The 10275-nt window shown below is 37.2% G+C and overlaps 1 long non-coding RNA gene across 1 annotated transcript; it reads left to right on the forward strand.

Annotated features, from left to right (window-relative positions):
• The first annotated feature begins 6614 nt into the window (after positions 1-6614).
• Positions 6615-9156, forward strand: LOC149806115 (uncharacterized). The gene is made up of 3 exons (XR_016415081.1): positions 6615-7517; positions 7878-8405; positions 8735-9156. It is a non-coding gene; the product is annotated as an uncharacterized LOC149806115 (long non-coding RNA).
• Positions 9157-10275: the final 1119 nt, after the last annotated feature.

Consider the following 10275-nt stretch of genomic DNA (forward strand, 5'->3'; position numbering starts at 1 on the left):
TATCACTTGGGCAGTTTTGTGCCTTGCAGCGAAAACAGATACCGAGGCAAGAGTTTTTCGTGACAATAACGAGATCGTTGGAACTGACCATCTGCCATATTTGCAGGATACACGGAATTTGGTCTACAAGAAGGTCTTCATCAAGTAAATTCTTAGAGTCTGTAACGTTGCTACCACGAGCATTCCTCACGCGTGCGCAGCTAAAACATAAATTTGGGACTTTGACATCCCTAAAGGAACAACTCTTCTTCCAGACATCGACTCCGTGCTTTGCAATCCTAAAATCTGGGGCGACCCAGAGGAATTCTTGTTCTGGAGAGCAGATATATTTCATCTCATGTGTGAAGTACTGGCACTGAACATACACAATGAAACATGGTATTAACTTTTGTAAGCAAATATCTATGTGATGATCAAATTGATACTTCAGTCTCTCTCCACAATAAACAATGTTAATCCTGACCAACCCTGTCGTATTTGCCATTTTTCACATAGTCTGTACACCTTACTTATAGTGTGTGCAGTTCAATATTTCTTATATAACAATATGTTAACACATTATTTTATGTAATTCTGATTTGTCCAAATAAGCCTATGAAATTCTTGCGGAGTATTTTCTTTATTGATTAGCTGCGATCACGCAAATTTTCCTTATCCCGCCTGCTGAAAATTCTTGTTTTTACTATTACTATCAAGATTTTGGCGGCCGTTCTTCGAATCTATTCCCCAAAGGGCATAAGGAAAAAACGTTCACGTGTGTCGGAATATGGCCAATTTATCCCACAGGGGCCCGTAACAAATAAATAAAATTAACGGTATCGGTCAACGGTGGGTGGAGGGAGAACACGTAATATGGACCCCAGTCTATGACAAACGTAATTTAAATGTTAACTTACAGAAGCAAGTAACCTAATATCTCTTCGTACGACTCTTTGATCTTTAACTAAGTAACTGAAAGAAGAGAAACCAACAAGTTTTCTAATACTGATTAAATAATTATTTGAATGATAAAATAACACTTTAAGAGGTACTTACAGTATTAAATCCAAAATAATCCAAAAATGTTATTATAAGTTCAAAATAATAGAGTGTTCCGAATCAATTCTAGGTCTGGAATGTGCTGATGTACCAATATCCTGGAATGTCCTGAAGTATCAACAGTCCTGGTCTATCACAATGACATTGTCCTTAACTCCTCTGAATAAATTCACAATAATCATAAAAAATGCTGTCAAAACAGTCATATGAACCCTTTATAATTCCAATAAAGATTGAATCAATTATTCCTCTCAAATTAAATCAGTCAAAACTGACCGCTCCGGTGTCCTAGTGGTTAGATCGTCCGCATCGGATGCGGGAGGCCGTGGGTTTGTTCGCTGGCCGAGTCATACCTAAGACTTATTAAAATGGTACTAACAGCTGCCTCGCTTGGTACTCGTCGTTAAGAGGTTAGTGTTAGGACTGGTCGGTCTGGTTTCAAGATAATGTGACTGGGTGGGACATCATACTATATGTCTGCGGCATGATGCCCCAGTGCTAGACGTCACTATAAACTACGATACTGCAAACATCGCAACGATATGACTTAAAAAAATTTAAAACTACGTTAAAAATCGAAAACTCTCTCTCTCACACACACACACACTCAAATTAAATCTAAACACGTCATTAAATACATTCGCATGCTGAAAATAAACTAAAACAGTACTAAAAATAAGAACTAGGAATGAATTAATTTTTTCTCGTCTTCCTCCTTATACACATCTTCACTACTCAAATACGACTGTATGTCGCTATACCTCCCACGTGACTTCTGTCGGAACACGACCCACCTGACTTATGTCGCATCACAAGCCATTTCACTTATTCATCCAACTGGAAATTTATCCCAAACTGCACACAGATCGATTACATAGAACGCGAACCTAAATAAACAACTTATTTATAGTTTATGAACTCAAAGTAGAATCTACACTCATAGACAAAAATTATCTATGTAATATCTTGATTAAAGACCATCACTACAATCTATAATCAGGCACAAAACTTAAACACACACACACATACATACATACATACATACATACATACATACATACATACATACACAAAAACACACACACGCACACACATATACATACGTACAAACACACACACATACATGCATACATACATACATACATACATACACACACACAAACACACACACACGCACACACACATACATACATACACACACACAAACACATACATACATACATACATACATGCATGCATGCACGCATGCATACATACATACATGCATACATACATACACACACGTACATACATACATACATACATACATACATGCACGCACGCACGCATGCATGCATATATACATACCATACATACATACAAACACACACACACACGCACGCACACACGTACATACATACATTCATGCATACACATACATACATACATGCATGCATGCATGCACGCACGCACGCACGCACACATACATACATACATACATACATACAAACATACACACACGTACATACATACATACATACATACCATACATACATACATACAAACATACACACACGTACATACATACATACATACACGCACGCACGCACGCACGCATGCATGCATGCATGCATATATACATACCATACATACATACATACACGCACACACGCACCACACACACACATACATACATATATACATACATACATACATACATACATACATACATACATACATACATACATACATACATACATACATACATACATACATACATACATACATACATAACACAACACTTTAGAGAAATTCAAGTCATATAAGAAATCTGGTCCTGAAGAAAGGAAGATGCAAGATAGATACAAGTTCAGAATATGAGAGGGAATGATATATACACTGATTGAGCAATCAATTAAGAGCCTCAGTTAGTGGTTTAAGGACTCTGTGAATAACAGTGAGAGTATGATAGTGCGGCAGGCATGGAGCAACAAGCCAAAGAATGGATGGAAGCCATTTAAAAGAGTGGACTACCAGGGAAGTACAAGGCCTGGTGTTACGAGTTTCCTCTTCTACCAAGAATACTTTGGCAACTTCTAGTAGACTAAGTTCTATTGATGGCCGTAGAAGTAGTCGAAAGAATGTTCAATGAATATCTGCAATGATGGATGGGAATGCCAAAGATTTTCAGCAGTACAGACTTGTAGCAAGCTTCAGTTACCACTATCATCAGTGAGATAGGAGTTCTAGGTGACTAACGCCAGGCAGGTGATGATGTGGAAAGACAGTGCAGATGAGATGTATGGACAGGTAGAAAGTCGATGGCAGCAATGAAAGTTGAAGAGGCAGAATCCAGACTGAGACACAGCGACATGGGAGACATAGTAACAACAGGAAAGATGGAGTTGGGAAGTGCAAAGAAAAAACACACATGGCATGCAAAAAGCATTAAAGGGAAGAATGCAATGGTCCAGAAAGAACAACGTCTTGCACACGAGGAAAACAGGCAAGTCAAAGCTCTCGGCAGGGGTGAGACTATCATGGGAAGGAAAGTGTGAATGCATGGAAACGATCTTGGAGTGGCATCTGGAGAGTAGACAACCAGAAAATCAGCTTCCTCTTTGTTCTCCCTACAATAACAAAACTAAAGGCATGGAGACTAACCAATGGCCCAAACTGCAACCTTTGTGGCAGAATTGCAAACTTAAAGCACGTGATATCATCATGTAATGTAGCTCTGACAGATGGTCGTTATCATTGGCGCCATGACCAAGTGCTTGCTGCGATTTGTGCCGCTTATCAGCACATATAATATTATAGCATAAGAGTTCATTTCGGTTTCGACAATCCTTATCATATTTTTTAACCTAGGAATTTGTTCTAAAATGTATTATATTTCATTGGAAAATACTTAAAAACTGGAACAAATGAAAGGTTTGAATGCTTTGTTCTATAATAATTGTGATATAACAATAACAATGATATCAACGATTTCGGATACATGCATACACATCCCTAACTGTTAACTTCTCTATATAGTAAACTATCATCATCAACAACAATCATACGTATTTCCTACCCTTTGAATTATAAAAGACGTAAAAATATACAAATACTTAATTATATGTGTATAAGAATAAAACGATGGTCAAATTTCAATAACACGTGATAGTACGTTTGTGTGTGAACCAGCCCCCACCCCCCACCCACTTCCCGGCGCGGGCTGGGCAGGGGGTGTTCTTCGCTGGTGGTGTTATTTTTCTTTATGTCCATTGATGTTTCTCATCGAATATGTTACTCTTTTTCAGATAATCAAGTTACCTTAGGTTTCTGTCTATCAAAGTTTGCTGGATAAGGAGCTTTCCATTTTATTGTCAACATTCATATATATATATATATATATATATATATATATATATATATATATATATATATATATATATATATATATGCTAAAGGGTTATGTTCTGGTGACCATTGTTATTACCATGGCCGCTAATTGTATCAGACAGTCAGGTGAAGTCTTATATGTTTCCGTTTGGAAGACTGAGAAGTATCATTGAAGAGCACCAACGTGTGCAGAACGATTTGATTCACTTTCAAATTTCCGAAATCTACATTTCCATTAGATAATTCAAAAAAGAGGTCACCAGAACTTCATCCCTAAGCGGGCGGGCGCTGTCAGGTCTTTACGTAGGACAGTGGTAATCTGATAACAGATCAGATAGGGAGTGCAAAATATATCCGCGCCGTACCTAATAGTCTACCAGACGTGATTTATGTTTTAAATGCTTGAGTGTCTTTCACGCTAGAAACTGACCTAATTTCGTGGCTTTGAAATCGCGTACAAAAAAAAAACAGTCTCTCGCCTTATAGGCATGCAAAGTCCAGTCCACATTCGATAGGCAAAATATATCTACACAATTACATTGCTCGCTATCGTAAGACTGAACCCAGAAGCAGATTGTTGATCAAGTCAAGATACATGGAGCCTTCTCAACATGACTTGTATCGAAATCCGATTTCTGTCGGAATTTTATTGTTAGGGATATTGACACTATGGTTTTATAAGCGCCAGGGCGGAGCAAACCTTCCTCCTGGGCCCCAGCACATCCCTTTCATAGGGAACGCGTGGGAGCTGGAATTACATCACAATTAATACTTCCAGTTCAGTACCCACGAATGTAGTTCTAGTCTATTTTTAGAACATTTTTTCCTCTCTCATTTTGGTGGTGATAGAAGAGTTTTATTTACGCATTTTGGTAGGGATTTAAAGGTAACTGTTTATTCTTGATAATATGAGCTCAGGGTGTTGTTGTCTGTATGTATTTTGGCGACAGTGCACAGTGAGTAATAAGGCCTTGGTGATGATCCGGAAGTGAAATACGTGTTCTGGTTACATGCTGTTATGTTGACAGTCATTGATCTAAAAAAAGAGCAGGTCAACCTTTGACAAGAACTTCACCGTGAAGTCATCTTTGAAGGTATTTTAGATTAACATGATTTGCATTGATTGTCACACAGTGGAAAGGTCAGTACTGAGAAACAAATGTAGAGAACATATAGTAAAATTAATTGTGTACTATGTCCAGCTGACGGCAGATCCAGATTTGCGGAAATCACTCAGACGGTTGCATAAGCAATATGGTGACATCTACCGGCTGTATATGAGACCCAAACTTGCAGTGGTGATCAATGGGCACGAGACCATTAAAGAAGTTTTCGTAAAAAGTGTGCTAGATTTCTCTGACAGACCCGACTCCTTATTTACTAATCTCATTGGTGAAAAGCAAGGTAAGTGTAGAAGTGGGCGAAGAGGAAAGGGCCAGGGTCTTTTTTGTACGCCATTCACACAAAACAAAGCGAAATCAACGTCAAACCTGGGCTCGGTGCTAGGCTTGCTCAACTGGAAAAACATTTTTCATTTAATACTCACGTACGTATTACAAATATATTTTTTACTATACTGGAGAGGTAGGTGGGTTCCTGTCTTGTCACATTGGAAATATTATGCATTGTACACTATCTTGTAAAGACGTCATATTATTCTAGCTTCTCCAGTAAAGGTGCATGATTGGATGACTGTATAAGAGACCACAAATGATATAGTTATGGAACCATGATCTTTTTTACCATCCCTAAAGTTTTACGATTTCACAGGTCACTTCGAATATCTACATTAAATAAATAAGAAAACTCTATCCGCTACAATTACTTGCCGTCGCATATAACCAAGACTTTTGCAGTATATTAAAAGCTCACCAAGCCAAGATTCATACACATTTGTTTAGACAGCTGGTCAGGGATCATACTACAAAATCAATGAATATATTTGATTTGTCTTTCTGCTATGACCTCAAATTGAAGTTTGGTTAGAAAATATTTTGAAAGTAGTTGAAATCAAAATTTCTGTACATTTGACCGTTGACTCCATCCCAGTGCTCTGTGAGACGTAGCAAAGGAATACACCCGTTCCTAATTAAAACTTTAGGGCGGATCCATTCTCCAAACACCAACAGTGTAACAGAATAGAAACCTAGTGGGTTTCGGATTAAATGAATAACGCAAACACAATGTGATTGACGATGGAAATTTATAAAATGAATAAACAAAAATGTATATATATTATAAATACAATGATTCTCTCATGCTCTCAACGTACGATTGATACAATCCCTCTACACAAGCATTCACAAGTTGAAAAACGAAAATATGATTCATGTAATCTTACGTATGGAAAGTGATATTCAAATAACCTCATGGACTGCAAATACGTTTCAATAATATTATCCAGTTTAAGAGATTCACATAATCTCACGCATGAAATACGATTAAGATTCAGATAATCTCAGGGAATTCAAATATGTTTCAGTTAATATTATGCACTGTAAGTGAGATTTACATAATCTCCTATATTATGCAATGTAAGAGAGATTTCACATAATCTCCTATAATACAAATAAGATTCAAAATAATATCATGCAACTGAAATGTACTCAATTGAAACATCAGTTGGAACAAACATATGCCTCTTGACACTTGTACAGTCGTATGATTCATAAACTGATGAACCACACAGTTTTACGGAGTCCTTGGGTTGGACCACACTTTTATCAGCCGCTCACACCCTTCACGGATCCACCACATGTACAGACATACGTATACACATATGTACAGACAGCATACAGCACCTTTGTGTTGGCTACGTCTACATTCGTGGCTCCACCACGTGTACAGACACGTATAGACAGCACGCAGCATTAAACAGCTACAATTATCCCTTTCACGGCTACAGTCAGCCCTAAACAGCTACCGTCAGCCCTAAATATCTTCAGTCAGCTCTAAACAGCCCTGTACATCTTCAGTCAGCTCTGAACAGCCCTGAACATCCATATGGCTGGAGAACACAATGGAGAACGTTCACTCCTTGACAAGATACAAAACGACCAGTGTCGGTTAGAAACGGAATCTACCTTAAATCCATATGTGTGTTTCTCGCCGTAAGTAATTTTCGATCAGATACATGCTAGTACAGTCGCTTACCTGGGAAAAAAAATGATTCACCCTAGGTAACATTATACGCATGTACAACGAAAAATGTTCACATCGTTCTAACGTAAAACCAAGTTATTTCTTGCCTTATTCTGTGACCTTAAGTACCTTAAGAGACCATTCAAACTTTTCAAATGGTCCGGTTTGTATGTATTTTCCAATCAAATATAATAAATGTTCAAACCGATTCATCCGAAGAAAAAAAGATAGTAAGGCTTGTAGAAAATCACAGTTAACTGATATGATATAATAGTATATGTATGGATAAACGGGTAACTGAGCACTTTATGTTTTGTTTAATGGTTTAGTGTCATCTTCTGGAGAACTTTGGAAGGAACACCGAAAATTTACTCTTATAACACTGAGGAATTTTGGATTTGGAAAAACGAGCCTGGAAGGAAAATTCCATACGGAAGTGTCCATACTCTTATCCGACATCGAGAAACAATACGAGAAACCATTCCGTATTCAGCATTTTGTACAAACTAGCGTGTCAAATGTCATCAATGCTATTGCATTTGGAGGGCATTTTAAGCATGGCGATCCAAGGTTTGAAAGAATTATGACAATGCTGGAAGAAAACTTGGAAAACAGTGGACCAAATAATGTAGTTGCTTTCTTTCCTTTCCTGCGATATCTGCCTGGGGACCTGTTTCATGTTAAAAAGACGCTGAGAAATGTGAAGTGTGTGGAAGAATTTTTAGGCGACCTTATAGACAAGCACATATATAACTTCGACGATAACAAAATGGAAGACTTCATTGATGCTTTCCTGCTGGAAATGAAGAATAATCGATATCAGAAAGATTCTACGTTTACAAGTGTGAAAAACTAAGGTATTACGTTTCACACTCTGGAATTATAACTATTGTTCATTTTTACACAAAATCGTAAAGTTTTCCACATTATTGGTACAAGGTATCACCTGAAAGAATTTCATTTACAAATCACTTTCTTTTTATTGAATCTTTTACTCAACGACTCATTTAAAGAATGCTTTGAATTGTATGATTGATTGATATTTACGAAAGATATACATGAGCAAGTATAATGCGCTTTAAAGAGATCATTCTCTATTATTATGTGACATTAATTTTATTTTCTATTATGCCATCTTCTTGCTAAAAGTTTAGAATACATTTGTACAGCTCCTTTTATGTTGCAGAAAAACAGATCATAAAAACAGTATCGGATCTGTTTATAGCCGGTTCAGAAACAACGACTGCTATTACTTGGGCAGTTCTATACCTTGCTGCCAAACAAAATATCCAGGCACGAGTTTTTCGTGAGATAAACGAGATCGTTGGTACCGACCGCTTGCCACCTTTGCAGGATAAACGGAACTTGGTCTACACGGAGGCTTTCATCATGCAAATCAAAATTGCAAATCACTAATCTCGAAACCCTGTTTTCAGATTTTTTCCTGCATTGCACATTCCTCGTTTACGCACATGAAGATAAGAAATATTTGCTCATAACTTTATGATACTGAGTGATATATTGTTTCCATTTGTTGAAAACTCTCGGTTAATTTTGTCTTGAAACGTTAAACGTTGTCCTTAATGAAAACCGTTCATGGTTCATGGTTTTTCTAATAAAGTCCACACAGTTAGTGAAATAAGGACTACATTGTTTATATTGACCAATTTGTTTCCGAAAATAATAACACCATTCCTTAAGGAGAGTATTCATCATTAAAATTACAAGCGCCACCAACTAAATGAAACCTTCAAACGAGCGAATATTGACGAAGAAAACAAATGCGATTAATTTGACCGTGTGTGTGTGTGCGTGATTTGGATTTTTAACGTAGCTTAACCATTTTTCAGTCATATCGCTACAATGTCTGCAGTGTGACAGTTTGTAGTGATGTCTAGCACTGGGGCATCATGCAGCAGACATGTAGCATGCTGTCCCACCCAGTCACATTATCCGGACACCAGGTCGACCAGTCCTAACACTAACCTCTTAATGCTGAGCGCCAAGCGCCAAGCGCAGCATCTGTTAGTACCATTTTTGTAAGTCTTTGGTATGATTCGACCGGGGATCGAACCCACGACCTCCAGCATCCGAGGCGGACGCTCTAACCACTAGGCCACCGGCGCGATTTTGACCTTTTGTAATGACTCTATGATTATAAACTGGGAAGAGAAAGAAGCGAAACCATCAAAATTATTTAAATCAACAAAAGTTTTATTTTTCTAAATAACAAAGTGAAAAGTTAAGAAGAAGAACGTACAGTATTGTGAATTAAATGCCAGATAATCCTAAATGATCTAAACATGTCCAAAAGAATTGAATGTTCTGAATGAATTCCAAAAATCTTGAATGTGTTGATGTACTAATAGTCTTGAATGATCTGAAGTACCAAGAGTCTTCATGTGTCACAATGATATAATGCAGAATGTCTTTGAATGATTTATAATAATCCCAAAAGTAATGTTTTTTCCCAGAATGTTGATGAGTACTTCGCAGTTTTAATGAATAATTTAAATAAATTATTCCTGTTAAATTATACATGAACACACCAGTAAATTATTCCACAGTTTGAACTTAAAGGAGAAACAAAATAATATTGGTTAACTCAACCTTATATAAAAACATAAGACAATAAAATATGACCATGATTAGGTCAAATGTTCGCTTCCTAAAATTTCTAAGTTTGTAAAGTACGCTAAGACTTGAGTTCAAATATCAGAAAACAAC

This window comes from Sinohyriopsis cumingii, chromosome 2, assembly GCF_028554795.1.
Source record: "Sinohyriopsis cumingii isolate HCF-2022 chromosome 2, ASM2855479v2, whole genome shotgun sequence".
Taxonomy (NCBI): domain Eukaryota; kingdom Metazoa; phylum Mollusca; class Bivalvia; order Unionida; family Unionidae; genus Sinohyriopsis; species Sinohyriopsis cumingii.